Raw genomic sequence first — 12,863 nt, 5'->3', positions numbered from 1 at the left:
ATCATAAGGTCAGAAGTGGGGATGTTCACTGATGATTGCACACTGTTCAGCACCATTCAAGACTCGTCAGATACTGACGCAGTCCGTGTCCATATGCAGCAAGACCTGGACAGCATTCAGACTTGGGCTGACAAGTGGCAAGTAACATTCGCACCACACAAGTGCCAGGCAATGACCATCTCCAGCAAGCGAGACTCTAACCATCTCCCCTTGACATTCAATGGCATTACCATCGCTGAATCCCCCACTATCAACATCCTGGTGGTTACCATTGATTAGAAACTGAACTGGACCAGCCATATAAATACTGTGGCTACAAGAGCAGGCCAGAGGCTGGGAATTCTGTGGTGAGTGCCTCACCTCCTGACTCCCCAAATCCTTTCCACCATCTACAAGGCACAGGTCAGGAGTGTGATGGAATACTCTCCACTTGCCTGGATGAGTGCAGCTCCAACAACACTCAAGAAGCTCGACACCATTCAGGATAAAGCAGCCCGCTTGATTGGCACTCCATCCACCACCTTCAACATTCATTCCCTCCACCACCGGTGCACTGTGGCTGCAGTGTGTACCATCTACAAGATGCACTGCAGCAACTCGCCAAAGCTCCTTCAACAGCACCTTCCAAACCCGCGACCTCTACCACTTAGAAGGACAAGGGCAGCAGATGCATGGGAACATCATCACCTACAAGTTCCCCTCCAAGCCACACACCATCCTGACTTGGGCCTGTATCGCCGTCCCTTCACTGTCGCTGGGCCAAAATCCTGGAACTCCCTTCCTAACAGCATTGTGGGTGTACCTACACCATATGGACTGCAGCAGTTCAAGAAGCTGGCTCATTACCATCTTCTCAAGGTCAATTAGGGATGGGCACTAAATGCACGCCTAGCCAGCGACACCCACATCCCATCAATGAATAAAAAAAAAGATAAAAAATCACGGGATTGAGGGTAATATACCGGCATGGGTGGAAGATTGGCTATCTAACAGAAAACAGAGAGTGGGGATAAATGGTTCATTCTCAGGTTGGCAATCAGTAACTAGTGGTGTTCTGCAGGGGTCAGTGCTGGGACCCCAACTCTTTACAATCTATATTAACGATTTTGAGGAGGAGACCAAGTGCAATGTATCCAAGTTTGCCGACGATACAAAGATGGGAGGGAAAGCAGTGAGTGAGGAGGACATAAAAAACCTGCAAAAGGACATAGACAGGCAAAGTGAGTGGGCTGAAATTTTTCAGATGGAATATATTGTTGGAAAGTGTGAGGTTATGCACTTTGGCAGAAAAATTCAAAGAGCAAGTTATTATCTAAATGGAAAGAAACTGCAAAGTGCTGCAGTACAAAGGGATCTGGGGGTCCTCGTGCATGAAACACAAAAAGTTAGTATGCAGGTACAACAGATGATCAGGAAGGCCAATGAAATCTTGGCTTTTATTGCAAGGGGGATGGAGTATAAAAGCAGGGAAGTCTTGCTTCAGTTATACAGGGTACTGGTGAGGCCACACCTGGAATACTGCATACAATTTTGGTTTCCATATTTAAGAAAATATATACTTGCTCTCGAGGCTGTTCAGAGAAGGTTCATTTGGTTGATTCTGGAGATGAGCAGGTTGACTTATGAGGAAAGGTTGAGTAGGTTGGGCCTCTACTCATTGGACTTCAGAAGAATGAGAGGCAATCTTATTGAAACATATAAGATTGTGAGGGGGCTTGATCGGGTGGATGCGGGGAGGATGTTTCCACTGTTGCGTGAGACTAGAACTAGGGTGCATAATCTTAGAATAAGGGGCTGCCGTTTCAAAACTGAGATGAGGAGAAACTTCTTCACTCAGAGGGTAGTAAATCTATGGAATTTGCTTCCTCAGAGGGCTGTGGAAGCTGCGACATTAAATAAATTTAAAACGGAGATAGACAGTTTCCTAGTTGATAAGTGAATTAGTGGTTATGGGGAGCGGGCAGTGAAGTGGATGTGAGTCTAAGTTTGGATCAGCCATGATCATATTGAATGGCGGAGCAGGCCCGAGGGGTTGTATGGCCTACTCCTGCTCCTACTTCTTATGTTCTTATATTATGTTCTTATATACCAATGTTGACTCTGCCTAATCATATTAAGATTTTCTAAGTGCCCTGAAACCACTTCCTTAATATTGGATTCCAGCATCTTCCCAACGATTGATGGCAGGCTAACTGACCTGTGGTTCCCTGTTTTCTCTTCCCTATTTCTTGAATAGCGGGGTTACATGTGCTACCTTCCAATCTGCTGGGACCATTCCAGAATCTAGGGAAGTTTGGAAGATCACAAACAGTGTATCCACTGTCTCTGCAGCCATCATTTTGTGACCCCTAGGATCGAGGCCATCAGGTCCAAGGAATTTGTCGGCTTTTAGGCATGTTAGTTTCTCAAGTACTTTTTCTCTACTGGTATGAATTATGTTAACTTCCTCATGCTCATTAGCCATTTGGTTCCCTGCTATTTTTGCTATGCTATAAGGGTCTTCTACTGTAAAGACAGATACAAAACATTTGTTAAAATCTCTGCCATTTACTAATTTCCCATTATAATTTCCGCTGTCCCTGCCTCTAAGTGACCAATGCTTGCTTGTGTTACTCTCTTCCTTTTTACATGCATGTAGAAGGACTTGCAAACGTTTATATGTTTCAAGCTAATTTACTCTCATATTCTATTTTCTTCCTTTTTATCAATTTTTGGTCATCCTTTGCTGGTCAACAGAATAAACATTCCAAAAGCAATTTCACAAGCTAAAGGTTTCCTTCTGTAAATAGCTTTCAAGTACATTTATCGTTTATTACTCACTTCACAACAAAGAGATGGCAGTCGATAACATAGAAACATGGAATCATAAAACATTGAATGAGGCCATTCGGCACAACGTACCTGTACCGAATCATTGAACGAGCAATCCAATTTGTCCCACTCTCCTGCTCTCTCCCCAGAGCACTGCTAATGTTCTCCCCTTCCTCTACTTAACTAATTCAGTTTTAGATGTTACTATTGGCTCGCTCACACCACTGTTTCAGGCATTGCATTCAGATCATAATAATGCGATACCTAAAAACAATCTCCTCATCTCACCTCTGGCTGTTTTGTCAATTACATTAAATCTGCATTATCTGTTTATCGACCCTTCTGTCAGTGGATACAGTTGTTTCTTTGTTACTCTATCAAAACACCTTCAAGGTTTTTAACTCCTCTACTAAATCTACTCTTAAACTTCTCTGTTCTAAGGAGAACAATTCCAGCTTCTCCAGTGTCTCCATGTAGCTGAAGTCCCTTATCCCTGTTCCCATTCTAGTAAATCTCCTCTCCACCATCGCCAAGGCATTGAAAGCCTTCATAAAATGTGGTGCCCAGAATTGGACACAATGCTCCAGTTGAGGCATAAACAGGGTTTGATTATGGTTAATCATTTTGTTGCGTGTTTACTCTATGGGCATAACTATGGCAGCAGGAGTTCAACGTGGGAAAGTGTGAGGTAATTTCACATTGGACCTGAAAAGAGAGAGATCAGAGTATTTTCTAAAATGAGCAGAGAGAATTAGTACTCCAAGTACAGAAATCATTAGAAGTTAGTGGATAGGTAAAATTAAGTAAAAAGGCTAATGGAGCATCGTGCTTTATCTCGAGGGCTGGAATACAAATGGGTAGATGTTATGTTCCAGCTAAACAGAGCTCTGGTTTGACCCCATTGAGGGAACTGTGGTTAGTTCTGGGCACTGGACCTCAGGAAGGATATCTTGGATTTGGTGGTGGTACAGCTGAGAGTTAAATTATGAGGACTGATTGCATGGACGAAGCTTATATTCCCTTGATTATAAAATATTAAGAGGTGATCTAATTGAACTGTTTAAGATGATCTAAGGACTTGATAATTTAAACAGAGTTAAAGTAATTCCTTTGGTGGACGAGCCCAGAACAACGTGGCATATCCTTATAAGCAGAGCTCGACCGTTCAGGTATGATGTTAGAAAGCATTTCTTCACACAAATGTTAGTGGAAATCTGGAACACGCACCCTCAACAGCTGTTGAGGCTGGGCGTCAATTGAAAATTTCAAGACTGAGTTTGATAGATTTTTGCTTGACCAGGGTATTTACGAAAATTGATCCAAGGCGGGTAAATGGTGTTAAGATAACGATCAGCCATGATGGAACTGAATGGCGGAACAGGCTCGAGCGAATGAATATCCTACTGTTCCTACGTTATTATATTCCTATATTTCTACTTATAAAGCCAGTGATTCTGTATACTTTTCTAAAAGCCTTATGAAATTATCCTGCCACCTTCAAATATTTCTGTATGTATGCCACCATGTTTGTCTGTTCTTGCATCCCCTCTACTATTATACCAGTTTATTTATATTGCATTACTTCATTCTTTCTTCCAAAATGCACCACCTCACACTCCTCTGCGTAAAATTTCACCTGCCATATGTCTGCCCATTTCACCAGACTGTCTATGATCTCCTGAATTCTTCTGCCATCCTCCTCAGGGTTTATGACTTTTCTGAGATTCGAGTCATCTGCAAACTTTGAAATGATGCCTTGTATACCCAAGCCCAGGTCTTTAATATATATAAAAAATAGCAATGCTCATAATACTGACTCCTGGGGATACCAATGTATACTTCTCTACAGCCTGAAAATCATTGGTTCGCCACAACTTTCAGCTTTCTGCCCCTTCGCTAATTTAGTATCCACGCTAACATTGCAGCTTTAATAACATTTGCTTCAATTTTTCCAACAAGTCTATTATGTGTTACTTTCTCAAACCCCTTCTGAAATTCCATATTCACGACATCAACTGTGGAACCTTCATCAGTCCACTCCCTTATTTCATCATAGAAATAAACCAAGTCAGACTCGATTTGCCTTTAACAAACCTGTTTTGGCTGTCATTTATTAACCAATGTTCGTGCACATGACAATTATTTTTTTCTCTGGCCATTGTCTAAATGAGTTGTCTCAGGAAGTTTCCTCAACAATGGTGTTAAAGTGACTCGCCTGTAGTTACTTGGTTTATCACACTCCCCATTTTGGAAGATGGGTGTAAAATTTGCAAAACTCCACTCCTCTGGCACCACTCCCTTATCCAAGCAGGATTCAAAGATTGTGGCCAGAGCCTTACTTTCGCAGCAACCCAGGATGCATCACCCCCAGCCCGCGTGACTTTTACACTTTGGGTGCTGTCAACCACGTTAGTACCCTCTTTGTCTATTAATATCCTGTCCAATTTCTATAACTCCTTCTCCTTTACTGTAACATTGGCAGTGTCATGTTATTTAGTGAAGACAGTTGCAAAGTATTAATTTGACCCCTCAGCTATGCCCACTTGGAAATTCCCATGTTGGTACTTAATCGTCGAACCTTTTATGTTTTATATATATAAGAAAGACTTTAGTGTTCCCTATTATATTACCACTTATCTTTTCTCATACTTCCTTTTACATTTCTCCTCTGTACTTTCTGTATTCATCTTGCTTCTGCACTGTACATTTGCTGCTGTCATGTGTTTATTCTACCAGTGTCTGCGTGTGTGAAACAGCAGGAAACTGAATCTTACAACAGAAATTTACAAGGTCTCAAACTTCACTATAATTTAATGTCGGAGTATAACTTCAAATAATTTGTAGAAATCTGAGATTGAATCACTTTTACATTTCCCCAGTGGGGAAAGGAAAGGACGCTGACTGAGAGTTTGATTGGATGCACGTGTGTAGACATGCTCACAGCGAGACATGTGCACAAGTGGAGAATTATAATTGTAAAACAGCCGTCAGATCAAATCAGTTATGTGTTTAAGGCATTTCCGGAGATTGTAAGACCTCTAAAGATATTCCAAACATACATATTGTGCATCACCAATCTGCTTAAAGTTACACAACTGGTAACTTTGGACATTAGTTAAATATTAGTGGAACAGTGGTGCATGTCCTCACCTCCTACAGTGCTCTTTAATCAAGTGCTATCACCATACACAATGCCCTTGGCTTTAGGACGAGAGTAATAGCGAATAAAAACAAGGAAGTTAAGTTAATCTGTTATAAAAGACTGGCTAGGTCTCAGCTGGAGTATTGTTTTCAATTCTGGGCACCAAACTTTAGTAAGGATATCAAGGCCTTGGAGACGATGCAGAAGAGATTTGAGAGAATTGTACCAAGGTTGAGCGACTTCAGTTATGGGGAGGGACTGGTTGGTTCCCTTTCAAGCAGAGATGGTTAAGCGGAGATTGCATAGAGGTGTTAAAAATCATGAATGGTATTGATAAGTAAATAAGGAGAAACTGTTTCCTGTGGCAGAAGGGTTGGTAAACAGACGACGCAGATATAAAGTTAGTGGCAAAATAACCACAGGTGCCTGGGGAAAACATTCTGTTACACAGCGAGTTGGTGTGATCTGGAATGCATTACCCGAAAGGGTGGTGGAAGCAGATTCTGTTGTAACATTCACAAGAGAAGTGGATAAATACTAGAAGGCAAAACATTTACAGGGCTATGGGGAAAGGAGAGGGACAGTCATAATAACTGGATAGATCTTCCACATAGCCAGCACAGACAAGATAGGCTGAATGTTCTCCTTCTGTGCTCTATCATGCTACGATTCTATGATACAGCCTCGCCTAGTCAATGAGGCGATCTCAGCACTGAGGTTTGAATCCACCGCCAATTGCTAGAACAGCACACTGAACCTATCAAATCTGTCCCTGGTGCTATAGTAATCGGTTACCAGGCACCAGAAGCAGCAGCATAGTTTCAAAGTTGGCTAACGGGAGGGATTGATGGCTGAAAGTTAACCATTGCTGGAGATCGGCTATCTGCGATCGGACAGCTAGGACAGTAAGCACACGAGGATCAGTTTTATGGGATGGACAATGGAGGCCATTACATGGAAAAGGATGCCAAATGATGCCATTTCAAAATGTTGTGGAAAGGTGAATGATGGACATGGAAGGGTTACACACCTTGGTCACAATCACGGAGGTTGTAGTTTGTGACTGTTCCGGGCAGATTCGAATTACATAAAAACTGCAGCTGAGAATCACTCCTTCTGAAAACATTGCGAACCAGTGCACTTGCTCTTTGCTATTCCACTGCTGAATACGCCTGCCCTGCATGAGAAAGGTCTACTCATGCCAAAAAGATGGATGCCGTTCTGCATGCAAGCTGCCGATTTATCACAGGTTGCTTAAAACCAACAAACACCAACAGCCTATATATCCTGGCGGGTATCACTCCCCCTGATATAAGAAGAACGGTAGCCAGCAAGAAAGAATGACTCCATCAAACATTAGATGAGAGACACCCTCTGGATTGTCATACACCTGCACCCAGCTGCCTAAAGTCAAGAAAGAGCTTCATGAACAGTGTTGTTCCATTACAATCAACCTCATCTGAAGCCCGCATCACCTTGTGGAAAGATTGGCTCGCCAGTCTTGAACAACCTCCAGCGATGGAAATTTTACTTGATGAAAGCCTTCCCCCAGGAGCTAATTGCAACTGGGCAACCTGGAAGTGCTTTAACAGACTTAGGACCGGTGTAGGTTGCCCAAATGTGTCACAAAGCAAATGGGGATATTCAACCAGCCCAACAACTTGTGAATGTGGAACTGAGGCACAGACTATGCAACATCTCCTGCAATGCCCATCGTTAGAGGAACCCTGCACTGTTGCAGATCTTGCCGAATTCAACAACAAGGCGCCAAGATGTGTCCAGTTCTGGCTGGGCTATGTATAGACTGTCCATGGACATGATAAGAAGAAGAAGAGTCCTTTTGGCTCAAGTGGTCTATGCTGTGTTTATACTTCACGGGAGCCTCTTCCCACTCTAATTGCACCTTGACAACCTGTCCACATACACGTTTGAGGGAGTTAGACTAGCGACATCAATATTAAATAACATTCAGAAAGCCAGTGATCCAATCCTCGAGGGAAAATTGACCTAGTTTGCCGCACTCCCCTCACTTCTTCAGCAGAAAGAATTCCGCCGAAAAATTTATTTTGCTTTATGACCTCCGTGACCCGGAACCCTCTTTTATTTCAATAGCAAAATAATGTAGATGCTGGAAATACGAAATAACAACAGAAAACGCTGGAAAAACTTAGCAGGCCAGGCAGCATCCGTGGAGAGAAAAACAGAGCCAATGTTTCAGGTCGAAGACCTTTCTTTTATTTATTCACTTTGCAATGAAGAACAACAGACATGGCTGTAGCATTAGGGTACTGTGTGCAGTATCGCACTACATGCTTCAGGGAGGAGATTGAGCCTCCAGAGGTTGTACAAAACAGATTCACCAGGAAGTTGCCTGGTAGCTGAAAAACAAGTAGAAAAAACTACTTGGAATCAGGCCGTTTTTTTTCATTAGAACGCGGGGTCGGGTTGGTAGTGCTGTTCAGATGGGGGTGGTGGTTAAATTAGCTTGGCAGGGGGATGGGAATCTGATAATAGTTTCAGAAGGGAGGGAAGCAAAGCTGAAATTAGAAAGTAGAAACGTAGAAAGTCAATTTGGAAGACAGAGGATTCAAGGGCTCGACAATAGTCAACAAGTCAGTTTGGCAGTGCTAACTGTGAAGTATTGCAATGCAAGAAGTATAGGGAATTAGGCAGATTAGCTGAGAGCACAGATAGACACTTGGTTGTATGATTTTATAGACATTACTGAGACATGGCTGAAAGAAGGTCAGGCATGGCAGCTCAACATTCCTAGTTACAAGGTTTTCAGACGGGATAGAGTGGGGGTAATAAAGGTTGGGGTAGCAGTACTGTTAAAAGAATCAATTACAGCTGTGAGGAGGGAGGATATGTTAGTTGGATCATTAAATGAGGCTATAAGGGTTGAATTGAAGAACAAAAAAGGGGCGATCACACTGCTGGGAGTGTGCTATAGACCTCAAGCAATCAGAGGAAGATAGAAGAGCAAATATGTAAGCAAATTTCTGAGAAGTGCAAGAACTATAGGGCAACAATAGTAGGGGATTTCAACTACCCTAATAAAACTGGGATAAAATTAGTGTGAATGGTATAGAGGGTGTGGATTTCCTAAAATGCATTCAGGAGAACGTTTTTAGCCAGTCTGGAACAAATCCAGCAAGGAAGGAAGTGGTTCTGTACTCAGTTTTAGGGAATGAAGCTGAGCAGGTAGAAGGCGTATCAGTGGGGGAGCATTTTGGTGCTAGTGATCATAATTCAGTTAGATTTATGGTAGTTATGGAAAGGGGCAATGTTAGACCAGGAATACAAATTTTCAATTGGGGAACAACCAATTTTGCTGATCTGAAATGGGATTTAGCTAAACTGGAATGGAAAGAGCCACTTGCAGGTAAATCAGTGTCCGAGCAGTGGGACGCATTCAAGGAGGAAACCCTGCGAGTTCAGAGCATGTATGTTCCCTTAAAGAAAAAGGGTGGGACTAACAAATCTAGAACCCCCTGGATGTCTGGAGACATATGAGGGTAGGCTAAAGAAAAAAAGGGAGGCCTATGACTGATACCGAGGGCTCAATACTGCTTAAATTCTAGAGGAGTATAGAAAGTGCAAGGGTGCAATTAAAAGTAAATTAGGAAAGCAAAGAGAGAGCATGAAAAAAGTTTTGCAAGTAAAATCAAGGAAAAGCCAAAGATGTTTTATAAATACATTAAGAGCAAGAGGATAATTAAAGAAAGAGAAGGGCCTATTAGAGTCCATAAAGCTAATGTGTATGTGGCGGCAGAAGACGTGTGGATGGTTCTTAATTAATACATTTCGTCTGTTTTCCAAAAGAGAGGGCTCTGCAGATATTGCAATCAGGGAGGAGAGTGAAATAATAGATGAAACCAACATCGTGAGAGAATAAGTATTAAGGTACTTAGCAGCTTTGAAAATGAACACATCCCCAGGCCCCGATGAAATGTGTCCCAGTCTGTTATGCGAAGCAAAAGAGGAAATAGCAGAGGCTCAGACCATCATTTTCCAATCCTCTCTGGCTACAGGTGTGGTGTCGAAGGACTGGAGGTCTGCTAACGTTGTACTTTTGTTTAAAACGGGAGAAAGGGATAGACCGAGTAATTACAAGCCAGTCAGCCTAACCTCGGTGGTGGGTAAATTATTGGAAAACGTTCTTAGGGAGAGGATAAATCTTCATTTAGAAAGACACGGATTAATCAAGGACAGTCAGCATGGATTTGGTAAGGGAAGGTCATGTGTGAATAACTTGATTTAATTCTTTTAGGAAGTAACAAGGAGGGTCAAAGAGGGCGTTGTAGTGTATATGGATTTGAGCAAGGCTTTTGATAAGGTCCCACATGGCAGACTGGTCACGAAAGTAAATGCCCATGGTATCCAGGGCAAAGTGGCAAGTTGGATCCAAAATTGGCTCAGAGGCAGGAAGCAAAGAGTAATTGTTGATGGGCGTTTGTGTGACTGGAAGGCTGTTGCCAGTGGGGTTCTGCAGGACTCAGTACTAGGTCCCTTCCCTTTTTGTGGCATATATCAATGACTTAGAGTTGAATGTAGGGGGTATAATTAAGAAGTTTGCAGGTGATACTAAAATCGGCTGTGTGGTTGGTAATGATGAAGCAAGCTGTAGACTGCAGGAAGATATCAGTGAACTGGTCAGGTGGGCAGAACAGTGGCAAATGGAATTCAATCCGGGGAAGTGTGAGGTAATGGTGCAGTAATTCCGGTCCCAACGCTTGAGTACGGATGGTGTACTCACGCGTGGGCCTGTTGGAAGTGCCAGGTTCCAGCACGCACAGCGCATGCGTGGGAAACCGGCATTTCCTCTACACCGAACTAAGGGGTTAAGAGGTCCAATGCGTGCGCGCAGGACTCTGCGCGCACGCGTTGAACTTCCTTCGTTTAGACAGGTTTGCGTGTGTGCAAGAGACTGTACTTTTTGTAAATGAAAAAAGGAGGTGTAAGCAGTGGATTCTTGAAGGTAAGTGGTCTATTATTTAAAATTATTACATTTTTTCCACAGCTTGATTGTTTTTAAGGACTTTACAATAAGGTAAGTTTATTTTTAGACACGAATTCGTAAAAAAAAAAAATTTCAAAAATTTTATTAATTGTTTTAAATAGTTTTTAAAGGTATTTATAGTTTATTTAATTATTGGGATTTTTTTTTAATTTTAATTAAAGTTAAACTAGTCTTTTGAGTGCCCGTACTTTTCATGAGTTTGACAGTCTTTACTATCAAACTCATGAATGAGTTTCCCCTCCCCTGATTGGTTGTACAGTGCTCACCTGATCTCAGCTGGCACATCGCATTAACTACGCCGCTGGATCAGGTAAGCACATCGCGCCGACATCGGTACCGGGCCAGTGACAGGGAATGCAAGCAGGCCCGGGCTACAGATGTCAGCATGCAGGGTGAGTGCAGATCGGGGGCTTGCACGCGTGGCAAGCACCCTATCCTAATTTCTTGCCCAATGTCTTTGGGAAGTGCTAACAACACAAGGGAATACACATTACATGGTGGACAGTGAGAAGTGTAGAGGAACAAAGGGACCTTGAAATGCTGGTCCACAGACCCCTGACGAGAGCAGGCCAATAGATAAGGTGATTAAGAAGGCATACTGAATACGTGTCTTTATTAGTCGAGGCATAGAATATAAGAGCCGGGTGGTTTTGCTTGAACTGTATAAAACACTAGTTAGGCCACAGCTAGAGTACTGCATGCAGTTCTGGTCACCACATTACAGAAAAAATGTGATTGCAGTAGAGAGGTTACAGAGGGGATTTACAAGGATGTTGCCGGGAGTAGAGAATGTTAGCTATGAGGCAAGACTGGATAGGCTAGGTTTGTTTTCTTTGGAACAGTGGTGGCTGAGGGGAGACCTTATTGAGGTGTATAAAATTATGAGGGGCCTAGATAGAATGGATAGGAAGGTCTTATTTCCATTAGCAGAGGTGTCAACAAACAGGGTGTATAGATTTACAGTAATTGGTAGGAGGTTTAGAGGGGATTTGAGGGGAAATTTCTTCACCCAGAGGGTGGTGGGGGTCTAGAACTCACTGCCTGAAAGGGTGGTAGAGGCAGAAACCCGCATCACATTTAAAAAGTGCTTGGATGTGCACGTGAAGTGCCATAACCTACAAGGCTATGGACCAAGAGCTCGAAAGTGTGAAAAGGCTGGATCGCTCTTTGTCGGCCGGCGGGGACAGGATGGGCCAAAATGGCTTCCTTCTGTGCTGTAAAGTTCGATGATTCTATGAACATATATTATGGAGCGATATGATAGATGTGTTTACAATTATGGGCAGATGCGACAGGGTAGATAGAAGTAGGCTGTATTTAACAGTTGAGCTAACACGCACCGAGGAGCCAATTCATTTTATTTTCAGAGTTTCCCAGGCCCACAATGAATGGAATCGGGTATCAAACATTTAATAGAAAGAGGAAAAGAAAAGGAGAAATGTCAGCACTTTGTATGAGGTTTAACCGGCCAGCGATGCTGAACTTTCACTTGTTTACCGCACACATGTACTAATTCAGTTCCAGTAAGTGAATCCCGGAGCCTGATACTCATTGGTGTGAGCGTCTTGATCAAGGCCGAGACTGTTAGTCATTAACTGGAGAATATCTTCTGATTTTATAGTCATTGCTCTGCGGTTAATAAATGAGCATCACGGGAAAATAACCTGTAACCAGTCATTTGACGAGATTTGTAGAAATCTAACTTATGCAGATCAGATTAACATTATAAAATACCGAGATCAATAGAGCTGTCCGAATGTTGTTCATTCCCAAAGAGTTAGAATCGGGACAAATAAATAGCTAAAAATGGAAAGGTAGATTATACTAGAAAAGTGTTTTGTTAACACCAAGAGCTCACTGTGCCCTTCCCTCTGGTGTTTGTTCCCA

General features: G+C 42.6%; 1 pseudogene across 1 annotated transcript in view; it reads right to left on the bottom strand.

The window, feature by feature from the left end:
- The window catches only part of LOC147092727 (NACHT, LRR and PYD domains-containing protein 3-like), a 1,209,123-nt pseudogene that overhangs the window by 891,961 nt on the left and 304,299 nt on the right, over positions 1-12,863 (bottom strand). Inside the window, exon 9 of the transcript XR_015075069.1 lies at positions 787-802. The product of XR_015075069.1 is annotated as an NACHT, LRR and PYD domains-containing protein 3-like (transcript). The remainder of the gene's footprint in view (positions 1-786; positions 803-12,863) is intronic.

Source organism: Somniosus microcephalus, unplaced genomic scaffold (genome assembly GCF_052327205.1).
Source record: "Somniosus microcephalus isolate GS21.2 unplaced genomic scaffold, FLI_Smic_1.0 unresolved_chr2, whole genome shotgun sequence".
Classification (NCBI taxonomy): Eukaryota; Metazoa; Chordata; class Chondrichthyes; order Squaliformes; family Somniosidae; genus Somniosus; species Somniosus microcephalus.
Note: the sequence above shows the minus strand (reverse complement) of the source record. Positions and strands in the feature narration are given on the sequence as shown.